Source organism: Nesoenas mayeri (assembly GCF_963082525.1).
Source record: "Nesoenas mayeri genome assembly, chromosome: 5".
NCBI lineage: Eukaryota > Metazoa > Chordata > Aves > Columbiformes > Columbidae > Nesoenas > Nesoenas mayeri.
The window spans coordinates 54208230-54228170 of NC_137548.1; positions in this window are offsets into that span (position 1 = coordinate 54208230).

Below are 19941 nucleotides of genomic sequence, written 5' to 3' on the forward strand. Positions count from 1 at the left end.
TGGAAATGATGGAGGTTCTTTACCTAAACCAGAGAGGCTTGGACTGCAAAATGGAGTAGTTTGGCACCGAAAGTTTGGTACATTCGGCTAAATTGTCAACATCAGAAAATCTCCCAGAGGGAGAATTCTTGTGATTTCAAAATACTTATCAGAGTAAGATATAGGAAGTTGGTTCATATTCCATAAAAATCCATACTTTTTGTTCTTCAAATTTGAACAGTATAGCTACATCGAACCATTTGACCTGATCTCCTAAGAAAACTGAAAGTTAAAAGAGGAATTTCACCTCAGCTTGCACTAACAAGTATCTCTGCACTTAACTGATTAGCCACGGTCCACGGACCTCTGGTCCCTCTCCTTGGCTGCTTCCATGCGTGCCTGTTACAGTAAGGATGCTGGTATTACGATGATCCAGTGGTTTTGCTGCTTCAGCCCCGCTTTTCCTTTGCACTGTCATGGAGGGGGAGGGGTAGCTGATGCAACCCTCATTTCCGGGTATTTATACATCTTTGTTTCTACAACCTATTTTTAAATGTGCACCAGGGTAATGTATATGGAGACCTGTGTAAATAATTGTCAATTTCTGAAGATCCCGGACTTCCACAATGCCCTTTTGTCACATCTATGTTTTTGATTGCAAACTGTTTTCTAGCTGACATGTTTCACTACAAAGAACTTTCAAGTTACACCAGTCTTTCTTTTCCCCTTAAAAGGCTGCTTATGTTTGCAAGTACAAGAGCAATGGATTATGTATTCAGTATAAAGCTAGATAATACTGTATTTATTGCAATGATTTTCTCAACACAAAGCTAAAGAAAACTGTGTTTCTTGCAAGATTTTCCTAAATCATCACTCCAGGTAGCTGGACTAAGCAGAGTGCCTGATTTTCTCTTGCTTCTCTAAGGAACTTAATTTACTCATGGAAGCATGAGTCACTGTGCAGCCAAGCCAAACCCATTCCCTTGTTGTAACTCTGACTACTCACTCGTTTACTTAGAAACTGCAGGAATGGGATGCCCAGCTGAACCACATGGTTCAGAGAGAGCCTTTCCACCGCACACCATAGGCAGGGGCCACCAGTCAGTCCCGGCCTAACAAAGCTGCAAAGAGATCTCAGCCAGTTCAGCACCTGCCTCCTGTTTGGTGTCAAGAGGAGCATGATCATCTACATCCCTGCTGCTGCCTTCTGAACTGGCAGCAACAGAACTATTACTGTTACCTAACTTGTACTCGAGTGCCTGGCAGGTTGCAGTAAGTGGACACTTTCTATAAATTACAGTAAGGAGCTGGAGGGGTATGAGAGGAGGGCTGTGGGCTGCTGCTGCTTGCCAGTTCCAGAGGGCAGGCAGGTTCAGCAGCAAAAGGTCAGAGACATGTCCCTGTACTCTGTCTGCAACAGAGACCCCCTTGCCCTTATTTTAATATTCATGTTCATTCTGCAGCTGTCAGTTTTGATTTCCCCAGGATCGCTTCTCTGCACATCACATGCCAACAGAGCTGGTTAGCTCAGTAAAGAGCTACAGAGTCCTGCAAAGACAGATTTTTACTGATTGGGGTGGTTTGGCATGCAGTACCTTTAATGACACAATACTGCCTCCCCTACAGAGGGAGACACTTTAGTGTTTCAGACCTTCCATATCCAGTTGACCTCCAGTGTATTTAGCAGGTTATGTATTCTCTCCCATATAAAAATGACTGTGGCCAAACTTTAATTCCTATGAATCAAAATTCCAGGTTACCTTGCTGGAAACTTGGTATCCCATGGTTGAGAAGTAACTGGGCCCTATAATCACTGTAGAAAGCTGAGAGTGCCTCTCACCATTACAGTCACACAGAGGAGCCTCTTGCCCCGCCTCCTCTACAGAAACAGTGCACAAGAAAGATATTAATTCATCCTTTCCTCTCTTTAATCTTTTTAGGAGATGGGAGCTTCACAGTTGGGACTCTGCAAAAGGAAGCTCTCACTTTAGCAGCATAAAGTTACAGGGTCAAGTCCCAGACATCGAAAATAGTTTGGTCTGCGTTTTCATGGAGGACACCCTTCAGCATGCAGGGTACTTCTCTGCAAACCTTCCACCAAAGACATCAGCGCTATAAGGCACAACTTTTACAGCTCCTGACATTTTCTGGATCTTCTAATGTATGGGTTAGTTTCTGTAGCTCTGTGGGTCCCACTTCTGTGCAACGAGTGGAGTGCGAAAGCCAGAGGTCAAGAGGTAATAACATTCTGATCTTGCAGTCTCCTTTTAGAGCCTGGATGCCAAAACAGCCTCATGATCCATCCCACATATTGGTGTTCTCAGATAATGCCCAGTGAATATGGAAAATGCGTGTGCCTACAGATGGCTGTGTAATAAATGATTACCTGTTGCTTGGAGAGGAAGATGAAGCTTAATTTGCAGTTCAACAAACATATTATAGCAATAGAACGTCAGTGGGCAACCACCTGCTTTCAGTTTAGTCCCCACACTTGGCCACACCTGAGGCTCTTTAAAAGAGCTGCAGCTGGGCTGGCTTGGCCCTAAGACACTGGTCCTGAGGGGTGACTTCAGCCTGTGTTACACAGTTGACCTCTTCTGCTGTTCTCGGATGGGAAAACTCAACTGTTTCTGCACAAGGTACTCTCTTAGGCCTCTGTTTCTGTGGTGGTGGTTGTTGGCAGCTCTGAGGGTGAATGCAGAGCACTTGAGGGACAAACGACTGAAATGCAGCTACTGTTCTGAGACATTACCAGGCAGAGTTTTATATACCATTTCTATTGTCAGTAGAACCTACTGCTGGAGTGGATGTGGAGCTATCCCCCAGGAGAAAGCTTTTGCTTTATCTCTTCGAAAATTCTGCTCCCTGAGCATTTTTAAATTTTGTTTGGTTTAGTTTTATTTTATAACCAGAAAGTAGCCAAGGGAAAGAAAGACCTACACCGTTTCCTTAATTGCCAAGTTCTCCTAGCTTGTACACATCTAGTTGTGCTGTATCTGTATATAATCTGGCCACTGTGGAAACCCAGCAGCCTGCACTCTCCCTGGCTTGCGGGTTGGTGCTGGAGGTCTCATGCTACTCACAGCAAAGCTGGATGTGAGCCCTGAGGCCACATGTAGGTCCAAAGTGTGATTTGGCAGGAAGATTGGTGTGATTTCTTATTCTTTTCAATAATTTTTTGTGGTCTTAATTTTCTTCCTTTCATTTTAAGTGCCCATGTTTCTTAATTGAAACATGATACGTTGCACCATGACTCAGTACCAAAGATCTGAACTGCGGCAGTGATTCCAGAGGAAAATAAAAACGGATAGAGGGAGGTGCAGCCTGCATTGCTAGCATGGAATACTCTTTTGACTCAGCTTCATTACACAGCCATAGTGAAATCATTAACATACTTCAAGCAGGTACCAAACTGAACATCCCTGTTGGGAGCACAGCTTCATGGCACAGGCATCGTATGGACACACAGCGGTTTTTCTCAGCAGAGAGCTCATCAGCTAACAGGGCAGAACAAAACAGGGAAGTGAAAGTGGAAGCAGAGTAAGGCAGAATTATTGCCAAATATGGTGCTTGTCTTAGTATGCTGTGTTCTTCAACAACATTACATAAATATTGACCTTATCCCTATCAATTAATTCAGTTTTCTTATTTACACTCAAACTTTAAATGGAAAAATGAAAGGTTGCTGCTTGTCTACAAACTACTAACAAAAAATTTTCACAATGCTGTGCAAAGTGTGGAGTTTCTGCCTTGTGGACCCTCTGTTCCTGTATTCAAGTGGAATTGCACAAATGTTTAGCAAACATTTGCAGGGCATGGCCTTGCTATTTTGCAAACTATGGTGAGTCTTGTTTAAGGAGGTGGATGTTACCAAAGGGAACAAGCACCTGACTTTTAGCTCCTATGGGAGGAATCCTTATATTTGCAGAATCTGTTGATTGTCTAGCTTGGGCCTTATACTAAGAGGAACAGTATGCCTGTGTCTTGGGTGGTAAATGCAAGGTGTGCCTTTTTTCCACTATCTCCAGCCTTGTGTTGTTTTTCTCATAACTTTATCCAGATTCAGTTGCATCCCTAGACCCTATGCAGTTCTGACTTTGAGGCAATATCTCAGGGCAGGTACCCTTTTAAAAGAGGCTGTTATGAAGAAAGTGTGAGGTCCTAGGAGATAGTGTAATGGATTCTGTGTGTGTGTGCATGCACATGTGTGCACAAGAGCTGGATTTCTGGAGGCTGGGTTGCCTGAACACTGCATGCCTCATATATTCTCCATACCCTTTTTGCTAGTTGTACCTCATTTCTGCTTTATCCATTTTATAGTCTATGTAGGAGTCACTGTACATTTGTGGAAGATGTTTGATATTTAATGATGTTATGTCAGAAGGGAGAAGGTACTGTCATGCTTTGTCTTTTGTTCACTGCATGAGGATGAACAATCCTGGGAGTGGCAACAGCAATGTGCAGTCCTCTTGGTCTGTGTTAACTTCTTGCCACATGAGAAGCCTTTGGACTGGCTGCTGGGGCAGTGGGGCTTGCCCATCGCTTTGCTCTCTGCCTTCGGAGTCAAGTGTTTGCAGACAAGACAGTGCTAGTTTGGAGGAAGAATGTCAGGTTAGAGTTTGTGAGACACAGGACAGAGCAGAGCCCAGGTCTGTGACTGCCAGCATGTGATGTGGTGTATTTATCTGTTCAGACAGAAGGAGCTGGGTCTGGTGCTTTCTGCATGGAGTATTGTCCTGTGTGTGTGTTTGGCTGCTAACCCAAAGTTCCTTCATTTTTAATCTCATCAGCTGTTTGTGTTCCCAGAGTGGCACAATGAGGAAAATAAATTTGTTTCACTTTGAAACTTCTGGAGCTAAGTAGTAGTTCTATCTCCAGATTTGGTCTTGAGAAGTGAAGGTGGTTAAAGGCTGAGGGTACTCAAATTTTGGTAAGTTCTGGATTCAGGATATGTCATTATTATTTTTCCTGTTTGTATATGTTTAGCCATAATGTTGAACATGTGTTCCTTGGGTAATAATCTCAGCCTTGCACTTTTGAAATATGCTTCCTTGCAACAACATCTGGAGATTTGGAGTCAGTAGAGTGTTAGGTTATGGAGAGAATTAAAATAAAAATAAGAAATGAATCTCCGTACCATTTGGTATCTCTTTAGGCGATAGTTACTGAGGCCTGCTAGTTCAGTGCATGATCTCTGTGAGGGTTCTTAGGCGTATAAGAGCAGCCAAAAATAGCTCCTTGGAAGGTCAGGGAAGGTGTCTTTTCTTCATGTGTATAGCTGTGCCTTCTGACCTGAAACATCTATAGGTCTGTCTATGGTAACCAAGCAAAAATGGGTGGAAAGAAAATAGAATAACAAAATGGACTCGGAGAGCAGCCAGAACCTGTGTAACATGTTCCTTGTTCATAGGAGCCTGGACAAACTGCTGTCAGCCTCCGAGATTTTTGGATAAATGAAATGAAGGAAGCCTGCAGTAACTTCTAAACCCTGCTTCAAAGATAACCCAGCCAAAAAAGGCTGGATTCAAACTGTCAATAGATGAACAACAGTAAGAGGGACCCTTATGTTTTAAAATGGAGCAGTAGGCTCCCATCCAAGTGATTTTAAGCTTCTGACTGACCCAGGAATCTGAAATGAATTTTGGCTTGTCAGACCGAATGTTCTCTTTATTTTGATATCTGCATGCTGAGATGGAGTTTACGAGAAGCTTTTATAGCATATCTAAGTGACCACAAAACACTTGAATTATTGAATAGGCAAGAGCTAACGTGAGAGGGAAAGGTTCTGTGTTTCTCCACATATTAATCTTGCCCCCGCCCCTTCCTGCCCAAATCCCCTTGGTTAATCAGGTTATGTTTGCCCTATTTATCTCAGGGAGCAAGTAGGATGCAGCGTTGCTAGAAATGGAGGAAGGGAAGGATGAGAAGGGCACGGTGAAAGCAAGAGTGGGTTGCAGATGCTCCAGAAATGAAAGCTTGAATTTGGCAGGGTTCCCAAGATCACAGCAGGATGTCTTGGGGCTGTGGGGTGTCTCTGTGACCTGTCACACTTGCTGACATGCACGATCTCGCACCCCGGGCCATGTGCCAAAGGACAGTGAAGGGAGCTTGCCTGTCTATGCTCAAGCTGGAGGGATTGGTGGCCCCTGCAGCCAGCAGCTTCCTCCCCAAACATCCTCTCCACAGCTTTTTTTCAGCTCCCCCCAGGAGGGAGTCACTGATGTCCCTGTGGGAGCACACGCTGCCCATTATTTGCCTGAAGTGCAGTGGTTAATTCTGGGGGGGGAATGCGCCTGCGCACACACATACACCCACACACAGAGAGCTGTGTGCGCTGCAGGATTTTGTGCAGTTGTACAGCCTTTAATTCTTGCTGCACTCATCCTCTTGGACACCTGGCTGCGAGCCACAGAAAAATAGCACAGATGAACCCACCAAAGTAAAATGCAGCTTTGGGAAGCAGGGAGCCAGCACACACACAGACAGCACCACTGATCTGTGTGCTGGTGAATATGGGCTTCCTTTGAGCCTGGTGATCCTGCAATTTAGCTCTGCATGTGCCGAGATTTGGGGGGTTCTTTATGTAGGTGCATGCCTTGGAAATTATCTTCTCTCCAATTACAATGGGCAATACCAGACTGCGAGACTGAGGTCCAAAGGTCTTTGTGGCTGGTGTCTAAACTCAAAGCTTGCAGCTAAAACCATTCCTGACATGCAAGAAATTGCTTGTTCTGAAGTCTGGCTCTGGGCAGGCTTACGAAATAGGGTCCGTATTGATGGGAGAATTCAGTGCAGTGACTTGGGTGATTTTTGGAAAATAATTCAGAAGGATATAGAGCTGCAGGTCTGCATCTGTATTGTATGTTTTGGGGTTAAATTTATCTGAAAGCTCAAAACTAAACATTTCTAGACCAAATCATGAAGCTTCAGAGAATTTATACACAGCCCTGCTTCTCTAACTCTGAGATCCTGGCTCAGGATCAATTGAATGTCAGCCTACGCTTACATTTCAGTTTTGCCAGGAAGTGCCAAGCCACACAGGCATTGCCTAATTCCATCTTGTGTGCCAGCTTCTTTGCTCGGATCAAGACACATTGTTCCTTTGAGACACATGTATCAGGAGAGATTTTTAGCGCCCCTTTTTGTTACCAGCATGGCTCAGAAACCTTTTTGTAGCTCAAGGCCAGGTGAATGCTAAGACATTGTTCCAAAAGCATAAGCATCATCAAACACAGACCCGAGCCAGTAAATCCTGGAGCTGTGACGTGATTTTACATGTTCCCGAGCACAGAGCAGAGCTAACTGTCTGGCCGCAGATCCCTGCTCCCACAAGAATGAAGACGGGCAGGAAATGAACCACCAGAAGCCGTTCCCTGGCAGGAGAGCGCTGTGGCGCAAGCAAGGTGTAGGGCTGTGGGCTGCTGCCGAGCCAGGCCTTGCAGGTCCTGGATGCCGTGTTCCCCCTGCAGTGTGCTGCTGGCAAGCACGTGTTGCAGTGCATGTCCAGAGCTTGCCAGTGCCCCAGCACGGTGTGCTGCCAAGGCCTGGTTACTTGTTGCTGTAAGACACCAGCCAGTGGCGTGCATTATGGTGGCTTTGCCGTGCATGGGCCTCCTGTACAATCCCTCTTTGCAGCAGTGAAGAGCAGGAAGGCAGAGCCTGTGATGAGCCGTGTGACGGGCGGCTTTGGCTCCGCTCTGCACGGGGTGTAGGAGTTTCCATGTGGCAGGAGGGCTGTCAGAGCAGACTGTTGGCAGCGCGGTTGTGGTGGGGCTGGTCGTTTAGTGGGCTGCTGGTCCTGTGCGGGCGGGGGCACCCTGTCTGTGGAGGGGGCGAGCGGGGTGTGACGTGACAGCCCACAGGCCCACCTGAACACAGAGGGGTCTGTCTCACTTGGAGGGTGAGCAACAGCATGATCCAAAGAGCAGATCTCTAACTGTTTGCAAGTTAAGAGGAAGCTTTTTTTTTCTATGCCTGATACTGCCAGGTAAAAAATTGCACAAATATATATATAAATATATCCTCCCCAGCCTCCCCCAACTAGGCTTAGGCTCTTAGAGTTATGCGACAGGCTTAAAAATTCTAAATTTACCATCTGGTGTACTTCTAATTGTATTTCTGTCTTCCAAAACCTTAATTCCTGCTTTCAAGCATTTTTCTGATAAGCCAGGAACTATTTTGTTTGTTTGTTAATGAAGTCCCAGGACTCTAGAAAGTGGAGCTCTAGGAAAAGCCGCAGCAGTTGTTCAGATCTAGCAGCACTGAAAGGACACGGAGGGGCACAAACCTTACCCATGACCGTGGGCCAGGAGGCAAGGCTGGAACAGTGGCTCCATTGTTGGGCTTCTGCTGTAGCTGCTGGATATGGCTGCGTGTCCCAGGGAGCTGCGTATTACGAGTACATGGCTCACAGTGTGCGCAGCAATCAAATCACAAGGAGCAGCAGGAGAGGTGCGCAAGTGGTATGGGCTGCTAATTAAAAATAAATAAATAAATATCTGGTTTTAGGTGAGAAAGAAATAAGAAGTTTAGACATGAAGAATCTTGAGAATATCTGCCTCAGTTTTAATTCCTGATCGTGATTTTGATGGGGAGGTGGCTGTACTGACTTCTGCTCCAAATGGTTAATCATTTAAGACCTTAGGCATCTAAAGTATTGAATTCCTGATTCTGCAGAAAGTACTGGTACAAAACACTCAGAAAAGGCACTAAAAACCAAAAATCTTTAGAAACACTGCTATTGCAGCAAGGGATGAATTTGACAAAGATCCATAGGGCTGGAGATCCTTCACTAACAGAAACAGGATAATTCTAGTCTAAAATCTCTCAACTTTTCCCATGCTGTTCTGCTGCAAATGTGAATAGAAATTGGAGAGTGAGTAGTAAAATGTTAGGATTTTAAAATGTAACATATATTAAAGTCTCGGTTCTTTTTTGTAGTTTGAGGTATCCTACAGAGAACAGGTTCTTGGAGGCTGGATACTTCATGTCTGGACAGTCAGTACTTCCCCTAAATACAGCCTTTTCAAGCTGTTGCACAGTGTTTCTTTTAAGTTTATTGTCCCTGGATTGACTTAAGCTGTTTGGAAACCTTGAGCAGAGAAATAAGTTGTTTATTTCATATGGAATCTTGAATGCAGGTGTGTGATAAAGTTGGTAGATACATAATATTGTCTGATCCATTAAATAGGTTTTTGCATTTCTATTACTATCACAAGTGGCTTACTTGTGATAAAGCAGCTTTGAGAAATAATTTACGTGCCAACTGGAGATAAATTTCTTTTCAAGTGATTTGTATCCTTTCAAGGATATAGCACCTTCTAGTTTATTTGAAATAAGCATAACCACTGCTCTCTCCTTTGATAAAGAAATATGGAAAAGAAAACTTGTTTTACTGAGTTGATGACCTTCCCAGGTTATCTGAAAATACCTGTGATCTCAGCCTTGCAAATGGACTAAAAATGTCATTAAAGGCCTGCTGTAAAAATGGTTGCGCAAAGCCTTTAACAGGGGAAATGAATTTGAACTTTGTGCTGTCGCCATTTCCTGATTCTGTGTAATTTAATATTATTACATGCCAAGAAATAAAAGGGAAGAAAAAACAACATACCCCAAAGTAAGGTCAGCCATTGGACTTTGGATTACTTGATGTGGTGGCTGCAAACAAGTGAACTGTATTTCAGGGTTAAAAAAGATTCACCTTTGCAATTCTATAAACTGTATAAACCTAATGAGCCTGAGGGATATTTTTATGAGATGCTTAGAAAGGTTACCATCCATTTCTCAGTGGCATTTCCTCTAGGGCTTCTTCCATAGTCAGCTAAGGTAAGTTGTTCCATGGGTTCATCCTATGGAAGGGCTGAAGTTGGTCTCTCCAACCATTTTGGTTTTGGAAATCCTTAGAGATGTGCATGTGGATCCTCACACTGCAAGTGGAAGATAAGCTTGCTTTTCCTGAGCCTCCTCACACATCTCTTGCAATTAATTTCTGGACCTTCAGGGGTCACAAATATAAAACCACGGCTGCAGAGGAGCCATCTTCATGAGGGTGGGAGGGAGCTCAGCTTCAACAAGCTGAAGTTGGCCTCTGTCAGTATCCTTCCTCCTCCTTATCTCATCCTCTCCATCTGCTGTTCGGTATACTGAAGTATGATGTTGGAAGACAGCAACAATGTAAAAAAAAACAAAACCAAAAAATAGCCAGTCCCTCTGGGCCATCTTGCTGAAAAACAAACCACTGTCAGTGACCTAGATCCAGTGAAGTTTTCAATTATTTAGATCACATCTTGCAGATATTGCAGAAAACTTGTGTTTGGGAGAATGCTCTCAATTTTAAGTTGGATTAAGTAATCTTCTCTTTTCTTTAGAAAGTTTAATGCTGACTAGGGACAGCTGAAGGGCTGTCTTTGACCTCTGGTACTGCCCTTTTGATTACATAATTGTTCTCAACACTTAATAGTAACTTGGGAAATGACACATCTAAAATGTGTGGGGTTTGGGGATTTTTGTTTGGTTGGTTTTTGTTGTTGTTTGGTTGGTTTGTTTGTTTCCTTTATGCTGTTGCTTGGCAGATGCAGATTCTAAAACAGCTGAACAGGTTTGGGCCCCGTGCTACCCAGCAAGGTTTGGGCCCTGTGCTACCCAGTTAGGCTCTTGCCAAGGGAAATCAATAAGAGCGATGGCCCCAGGGTTGGATTTTTAAAGAACTGGTGAGTATTTTAATCCTGCTGCATCCAGTGGGAGGTCGATGCACAAATTCTTGACTATAAAGCATAGCAGATAGGTGGGGGAGCTGCCTACAGAGCTTGTGGCTCTGGCTCACAGCACTGCTGTCTGTACATGCCATATGGCTATGGCTGCCACCAGTATCTATAGTTCTGCTGCAGAGTATACGCTGCTGCAGCAGCATGGCACTTCCTTACACCTAGTGCTTTAAAAATAATGAAGCTATTGTTGTGTTAGTGAGATGAAACTGAGTATATGTGAAGTGTTTGTCCAGGTTATTAATGTGAGTTACTGCAGCTAGTCCAGTGCTTCCTGGTACTGCTGTAGGAACATTCAGGCAGGAGCTTGCCCTGTTGCTGCTGCAAAGAGAAAGCAGAAATAGGGCTGAGTGGTGAAGCCTTGGAGTTCGGCGCCTGGCTTTTGTTTTGAGCTTGTCCTTTAAATGAATTAAAGGCATTTCTTGGTCTGGTAGTAGTGCTTGGCACTGAGATTTGCACAGGATTGTAACCATCTGTGTCTGCATTAATAAGCTGTGTGCAATAAATAGGGTCAAATATTGAGCAAACAGTTGATGCTATGGACCTAATATCTGCTTTGTATGTGTGCTGGAGGTTTTATTTCTGGCTATCTCTATCTAGTCTTGTGGGCTGACACCCACTAGTGATTGAAGTTCATCTCTGGTTTAGTTTCAGTCCAGGGAAGCCTGTTTGCATACGCTGAGACTGCCTTGTCATCCGAACCAGAGCTCAGTAAGCAAGAACACTTGAGACATTTGCTTTGAGACTTGTTTAAGAGCAGATGTGAATAAAATGCTAAGATAGCTTCACCCAGTACCCAGGAGCTCCGAGCTGTGTTGTATAACACAGCAATGTGTGCTTTAGGGGTATTTAATTATAGCATCAGATTCTGATTTTGGGTAGCTTGATATTTATTATTTAAAAGGGAAGTAAGTTTGGGGGAGAGTAGTGATGAGATAATCTGACTGCAGCCTGGGCAGTGGCAGAAGCAGCAAAGCCGCCTCCCAGCAGACTGTCTGTGCAGCCCTGCGCTGCCCTGGCACTGGTTCTGTGTGGTGCTGGGCGATCGGCACCGTGCGGGAAGGGGACCGGGGTGCACCGCGGGCACTCAGCTGGCACTCAGGGCTGCAGGGGACGGGCATTCTCGCAGGGCACAGCACAAAATGTCAGCGTTTGGGTGTAGAGTTTCTGGGCATGGCTGGGCTGTGTCCCTTAGGATTAAATAGGAGACTGACTAGGACAGAAGCAAAACTGATTGCTGCTTCTGTGTTGTTTTGTTTTGGTTTTTTTTTTTTTATGTGAGCTTTTTTCCCCCCATTTGTCTGAACTTTCCTGTAGTAGAAAGAGTATTGAGTAGTCCTACTTAGCGACATGAAGCGTGATCTTCCTTTCACCCTGCGAGCCACAGTTTTACCATGGATTGAAACAAGTTGGCAGGAAATCAACCCATGAATTGTACCATGTCTGGTACTTCCAGTAGAAGATTTCCCAGCTGCAGTCAGTTTTGGTGCTGTTGAGGCTGCCACAGCCCACGCTTCTGTGGGCAAAGGTTTCCGTGAGCAGCAGAACAATCTGGAGCCCTCACACCTGCTGGCAGGGACCTGGTTCTGGCTGCCTGAGGCCAGCTGCAGCCTGTGCCTTGAGGAGAGCACCAAGCCTCCAAAGCCGCCCTTGCGGAGCCAAATCCAAATGCATAACAGGCTGGAAAAGGCACTGTTAGGTGCGGCGTTGCTCACTGCCCAGGCAGCCCCCCCGGAGTGGGACTGCTCATGCGAGTGCCTGTGTTACAGAGCTGCGGCTGTGCCTGTGCCCGTCAGGTCAGCATCGCTTTCCCTTCCTGCTTGCGTGCCTGCGCCTGAGGAACACGCTATTTCTGAATGTAGGCCAGTGCTTCATAAGCCTGTGTCATTCTTTGCTTGGGTACAGCAAACAGCTGCAGGGCGGAGAGGCCTGGTTTTGTGCTCAAATGACGCGATGTGCTGAATTTCTGGAGAAGCAGTTCTGTGCAGTGGGAGGGTTTTTTTTCTGGCTGGTCTCAAAAGCCAGTCAAACAGTTACTGACCCTCATGGAGACCAGACTGTGCCTTTAAGTCACCTCTGCTTCCATCCCAGGCAGCAGAGAAACTAGTTGCCTCTTCTGTGTCTCCTTCCAGGCTTTGCACATTGAGACATGGAGACGAAGATGTGGAGTCTGGGGCTGACAGTGCTTTGTTCCAGCTCTCATCCAGTTTGGGCACAAGGGGAGCTCTCAGGGAAGGGTCTTCTGTAAAGCTGTGCAGGAAAGTGGCCTTGAAAACCAGGCGGCCTGCACTTAATGGGGCTGGGGGTCTGGGATAGAGGTTGGGTTCTGCCAGCCATGCTGCCAAGGCACTGGCCTGACCTCACAGTTCTCCCAGGGCTGGTAGCCCTCAGGTCATGTTCCCATCCCAGTCCCCCAAGAGGCAATTGCTTCTGCAGAAAGGTTGGAGGGGCAGAGAGACAGAGCAGCCATTTCCCTTTGTCTGCTGGTATAGCAGAGTAAGATGATGTTGCTACCTAGATGACTGTCACAGCACCTGCCCAAGCAGGGCTGGGGATCTCCAGCACCAGTGAATTTGGAGCTGGTAAAAGAATGAACTGCTTTTTGAGGGGATTGTTTGTTCATTCTGTAGTCCCCACATGCTTTGGTATGAGGGGTGCTTGGCAGCGAGTCAGCCTGGCAGTGGTGTGACTGGGGAGTGAGGTTCGAACCTGTGGTCGATGGATCCTCCTCGTGAGAGAGAGATCAGCACCAGGGAAACTCTGGCAATCTCTGCTGGCTTTCCAGCTGGGAAGTGCCTTGGACTGGCTGTGACCTGGGATCATCCTCCTTTCTAGAGCTAAATAGGGATTGTCTGTCTTCTGTGATACTATATCTAGAAATTGTGACTAAGTTTGAATGACGTGAAATGCTTGGTGGTGGGGACCATGATGAACAGGAGGGATTTTGCCCCTGCTCTCCCCCTCCTTCCCTCCCCACCCCCCCCAAAAAAAAGCCACCCCTGGGGAAAAGTGTCCCCCCTGAGGTAAAATGGATCTTAAATCTCTGGGTAGAGATCCCCATTTCTTTAGCTGAATATGGATCACAGCTCTGACAGCTGGTTCTTGTTCTGGTTTATCATGCTAGTGTGCTGGTGTTTACTCAGTCTAAAGTACTGGTTATCACCTGAAAATGGTTATAACAAAATCTAGTGGTAACTCCGTTCATCTTTTGGACTATTGTATGTGTTTGCTGTTGAGATAAGTTGAGGAGCTGTGCCCAAGGGAGTGGCAAGCCATGAGGAAAGACTGTTCCATTTCTGCAGCACCCAGGATCTCCGTCCAAGGCTGAGGTCCCTAAGGGCCCCCCCACTGTCTGGTGTGAAGCAGCACAAGCCAGTTTGGGTGTTAGTGACAGAACTTGTCATAGGGAAAGTGGCATTTTAGTGAAGTGGAGTTAGCCAGAGGGCTGGCGAGGAGAATATCTGAACTCTCCTAAGTTTTCAATAGCTCCCAATGTGCTTTTGATCCATGCAAATTTTAAATTATTGCAGGACGCCTAATTGAAGTGCATTTGGAGTCCAACAGAGCTTTCTTTCCTGTCCCTTTTTTAAGGGACTGTTCTCTTTCCCCATAACTGCCTCCTTGCTCTCCACACCTGTCTCATGGTGAACAGTGCCATACTCAGCCACTCAGTGTGTAAAATGTAGAGATCCCCCTTTTCTTATTAAGTGCTAGTGAGATAGATAAGCCTTGAGAGCCTGAGCGAGCTCAGTTCTTATGGGTGGTCTTTATCAGGCACTCTTTTAGTTTGGTAGTTGGCCTTTGCTGTCACTCCTTAAACTACTGCTGACATCCCTGACATCTAAATCCTATCATTTTCAACCAGTCAGCTGTCTCCTTGTGTTCCAGCTAAAATACCTGGTGTGTTTGGTGCCATGCTCAGCTTAACAGTGCCAACAACCACATTTCTGAAATTCTTGTTGCTTGGAATCATAGCAGGGTTGTGCACAAGCCAAGTTTTACAGAGTAGTTCGTTCACCTGAAGGGTTAGGAAGGCAGAAAGCCTTTGAGGGTGTGATTTCCTCAGCTCAGCAGGGCAAAGGAAAGCATTCTGCTCTTGGTGACATAACATCTCCATACAGAGTATGCTGAGGGCACCCAGGTGCCCAATCTGCACTGCTGCTGTAAAGCATTTTTTCGTAGCAACATGCTTTGTGCGGCCTGTCTTTGGAGAACAGGATGCTTGGTGCTTACCAGCTGCGGTATCTGCTGTCTGGTTCTGCAATCTTTGCCCCTGCTGAGTGCACACCCAGCAAAAGCAACCAGCCTGACACCAGGGTGCCTCCTTGTCCCTCGCTGCTGCTGTTTGACTCGATGATCAGCTCGTGGCTGGCCGGGGAGGGCAGCATGGTGCCCACGCAGGCAGCAGGCAGGGAAACCGTGCCTGGGCTCAGGGGTTGTCAGTCATGAAGCATATGACTTTACAGCTCGTCACTCATTTCCTTAACATACCACCTGCAGAAGTAGGGCAAAGGTAGAAACACGGGAGTACCTACCGGGAAGTAGCTACCGTAGGGCCATTGCATCACAGTCGTCCAATTCTGATCATGGGACAAGCCATACGTCAAATAAAGTTATTAACACTCGTTTATCTGGATCAGCCAGCCAGCTGTAGGTGTAGAGGCTGCATGGGAGGTCAGGGAGAAAGTGAATGTGCTGCTGTGACTCATGTGACAGGCTGGAAGTGCCACCTGAGGCCAACGCTCTTTGTGCAGTACCTGGAAAGAGGCAGCTGCTGCCCCACAAAGTCTGGTCATCTCTGGGCAATTCCCAAAGTTTTTGGATCTTGTTTTAACAGAAGCTTAAGCTGCTGGGTATGCTCAAATCCTTCCCTCTTGTCTCTGCAACTTGCGATTGAGGTCCTGTTGAGCTGATGCAGACTGGGAGTTGTAGAAAAGGCAGGAGATAAGCGTGGCCAAGAGCAAGACAACAGTTTCCCTTGTGGTTTGGGGGATGAAATGCACAGCTGTGGGTGCACGTGGATTGTGTTGGCAGCTGAGTCCCAGGGAAGCTATACAGAAGAGACCTAGGATTCTTGGGCTATGAGGTGCTTGCGCATGGTGTCCAAGTGTGGTGAAAACAGCACTGTGCCAAACTGATGGTGGGCAGTCATGTGGGTCAGCCCAAAGGGCAGGAGCTGGCTCAAGGAGGGCAGAGCATAGAAATGGGGGATGTCAGCAACGCCTGAGGATGGTTCTGCGGGGCGTGGTAATTGTAATAAAGTGTTGTTGTCATGTGGTGCTCATGAATGAACTCAAATTAGAAGGGGATGGAGTGGGACTGTGCAGATGCTGATGCTCTAGAGAACAAAACTGTGTCCAGGCTTAGCTGGTGTTTAGAGAAGGGACGGCCTTTCAAAGCTTCAGATTTAATTTGTAGCTTGTGAGGGCTGTGGGTGAGACAGTAACAAAGCAACCTCATTAGAGGGGATGTTAGCAGGCAGGGAGGACAGGGTCTGCGTTAAGTCCAGAACATTATTTTCCTTAGAGATATGCTGACATGTGAACTACTGGAGCAGTTTGCCTTCACCATGATGGTGTGTGGGCTTTTGTGGAAGGAGGAAGACTGAAGGGCTGTCAGGGTTTTGGAGGGAGCAGGGATGTTCATTGTGTGGAAAACACAGCAGCTGAGGGCAGAGCTGAGGAAAGGCCAGCAAAGAGCCCCAGCCTTGGCTGCATTCCTCAGGTTGTCTGTCATGTCACTGTGGTGGCACTCTGCCACCCAGCTGTGAGCCTAAAGCTGCCTGGGGACAGAATAAGGGTGAGTGGCACTATGTGGCCTGGAGGAAAGGAGGGGCGCAGGTACTGCTTCCCTTGGTGAGGGAGCTGGGGCTGCCCATGGGGTGCACGATGCCCACGGATCTGCTGCCCTGGAGCCAGACACATGGAGGCATTTGGGATCTGGTCCGTGTTGCCAGCCAAACTGCTGCTTCAGTCTTATCAATTGCTCTGGCTGCATCTTGCACGTTTGTGTCTTATCTCTTCCACTGCAGACAGCACAAGAGAGTCCTGATACGTTATCTGATATGAATTCCCTTGATCAGTGTTCCAGACAAGTACTTGGATACCTTTTGGGGAGATGATGTATTCCTCAGGTAGCTGAGGGGAAATGCAGCATCCTGAAGAAGATCCAGCAGGTTGGGTCAGGCAATTGAACGCTTCCCCAAGCTTTAAACTCTGCTGCAGGAGCACATCTGCAATGAGTTATTGGGGCTTATGGAGGATCACTGTTACATCACCAGTGATGTCCGATCACTATTCAAACTGAAGTTAAGCTCCAGGTCTCGCTGCAAGGTAAAGGAGAGCTTGGAAACCAGTTCAGAACATGATGGCTCACACACTGAAACTGTGTTGTAATACAAAGGCCCCAAAGCCACATAAAACACTGCCTGCAGATAGCAGGGATGCCTGGGTAGGTTCATAAGAAAGGGAAATGGGATGGATAATGAAAAACTGGATCTTAAGCTTTCTTGTTGACATCTCCCCTGCTTAGACAAGTGACTTTCTTGATAAAAGTGGCTGTGCAATAGGAGTGCTGGCAAAGGATAACGTAAGATTTCTGGCTAATAATGATACCTCATGATGGAAGTTGCAAGGATGTAATTACAGTATAAGGGAAAATAGTTGTAGCTGTAAAAAAGCACCTTAAAGGGGTGGTGGGGGAATTCACCCACCTGGGAAAGCACAGGGCCTGGTCTGTGCTCTGTCACATGGGATCTGAAGATCACAGTCCAGAGAGCTACACTGTGAGGGTGCAAGAAACTGCTTGTAGGAAAGGTGGAAAGGTGTCACTTCCTGACACTGACTGGGGTAGAGATCTTGAGAGAAACAGCCCAGCCTTTTTTGTGGTGCATTGAAGTATTTTCACCTGCTGAAATTCACAGGCTATGAATAAGTTTAACCAGACCTGTGTTAATATCTTCTTTACGTCATCCTTTCTGCATTACTAGCAAAGCTTGGATCTGAACAGAGAACCTGTGCAGCTCTCTTGAACCAACAGCTGCTGGATCAATGCATGGAACCAGCAGAGTACTAATCCCTGGAGAACTAAACTGGCTTTTGTATGATCAGGAACAGTAGCACTAGTTAATGGTGTAGATTCCCTGTGTGGCGGAGAAAGGTCTCAACCCCCCCCAAATGAAATAATTTGATAGTAACTGTATTGTAACCCTTTTGCTCCTGCCCTGTTCTACCAGCATGAAGAGACAGCTGAGCTAGTGCTATACAAAGGTCTCTCAATTCAGACCTGAATGGAGCCTGTTTGGGATTTAATTGAGCATCAGAAAACACAGCCTAAGCATTAGAGAAGACTTGACTTCAGAATTCAGTAGGGTTTATTCTACAAATCTTAGATCAATGCCAATGATACAAGTTTTATGAATTCTCATTAAAAATACAAGTCAGTATAAAGATTCCAATAGTAATATAATGCATGATGACTCAGTTTCAAAACTTAAGGAATGAATCTGGGTTTTGGACCATGCTACAGAAAAAGGGAACACAATGTAGAAGAAAGAATATTTAGTTTACCTCCCTTACTTGAGGAGGGGCCTGTGCCTTATTGCCACGATACCTGAAAAAGCAATATGAAGTGCATAGCAGCCTTGCCTGTACAGTCTCTAGGCAAAACTGTTGGATTTAGTATCATAGTCCTCTTCCCGCCCCGTTCTGTTAATTAAGGTACATTTTGATAGCCTGATATCGCTATAATAACTTAAAGCTATTGCAACACCATCCCCCATAATGACTATAAACAACAGTCCTTGGAACTGTAAATGCTCTTGTGATGCACTGAAACTTTTCTCTCATGCTAACCATTCTGCCCAGTCTTTCCAGGAACACCAAATACTGATTCAAATCGAAGGTGAATTAGTTCCATATTAAAAACTTTCCTGTGATTTTTTTAAAATGAAGTCTCAGTGCAGTCTAATACTCAAATGTGTTGTTCATAGCTTCAGGCACAGTTAGAATATAAATCAGACGTATTTTCTTGAACCTAGCCCTCTGATATGATGAAAGGAGTAACAGATTTTACTGAACAGTTGAAATTTGGTTGCGGAATGGCTGGATCAAATGCTTCGGAGTGGGGAAACTACCCTTTCTTTCTGGGAGCTATCTGCACCTACAAGATAAGGCTTGATAAAGCCACACCCTAAGCCTAAATTTTAGAGAAACAGTTTATTTATCACAAGAGGTTAACTCTTGACAAGATGTGCACCTCATCCCGCCAATCATCTATTTATTCCTAGTAATATGTTCACCCTGTCAAAAATAAAGGGCGTCTCTCTTGTTGAGCCCAGTCACTTCTCGTAGCAGAACCACATGAACATCACGGAGCAAGTATCATGCATCTATCTGCAAAAGCAGACAGGGAAACTAGGCTTAACAATATGCATACATTTCCACACAGAATTTTGGTGCAGACACGTGACGTGTAACTGAAACTCAGCTTTTACCAAAATATTAGCATAATACAAAAATTGCAAAACACTGGGTAAAAAGAAGCTGCTGACTTCCACGCATCAGTTAAAGATAAACCCCCTCTTGCATAAATGGAGCAGCAGCACAGAACAAGTGGAGACTTGGCTATACAAATACAACTCTTCTTCTGTAGGAATTTGCCGGAATTCTCCACCCAACATCACACTAGCATGTTCTAGCATCATACCAGTGGTGGCAAAATCTAGTCTTGAGCCATCATGCAGGCTGATGGGAATTTCTTCTGTCGTACTGAACACTGCTGTGCTTGCTTCGAATACATATTGTCACTCATTTGTCTTTGTAGTAAATGTATCTTATACTCTAACAGTCACGTTTAGTCAGAAGTAAAAAAGTTCAGTAGCCCATACTGGGCTGTGATACAGTCAAGATGACGACAAAATACAAGGATGTCATTAACTGCATATATTATAGAAAACAGGTTTACTTTGCATTTAAGTCACATTTAATACAAGACAAGTTGGTCTGAAACTGTGAACTGATTCTATTTGGAATAAAGTATGGCACAGATTCCCAATACCTATGGACATTGGGTAAATAACACATTTTAATCTTTGTAATGATTATCAATTCGCCAAAAATAGTGTAACAGTCAAAAGGGAAGAGTGAAGGAAAACAGATTTAGGAGAAGAAAAAATGTCTAAGAATTGAAAATAAATGAC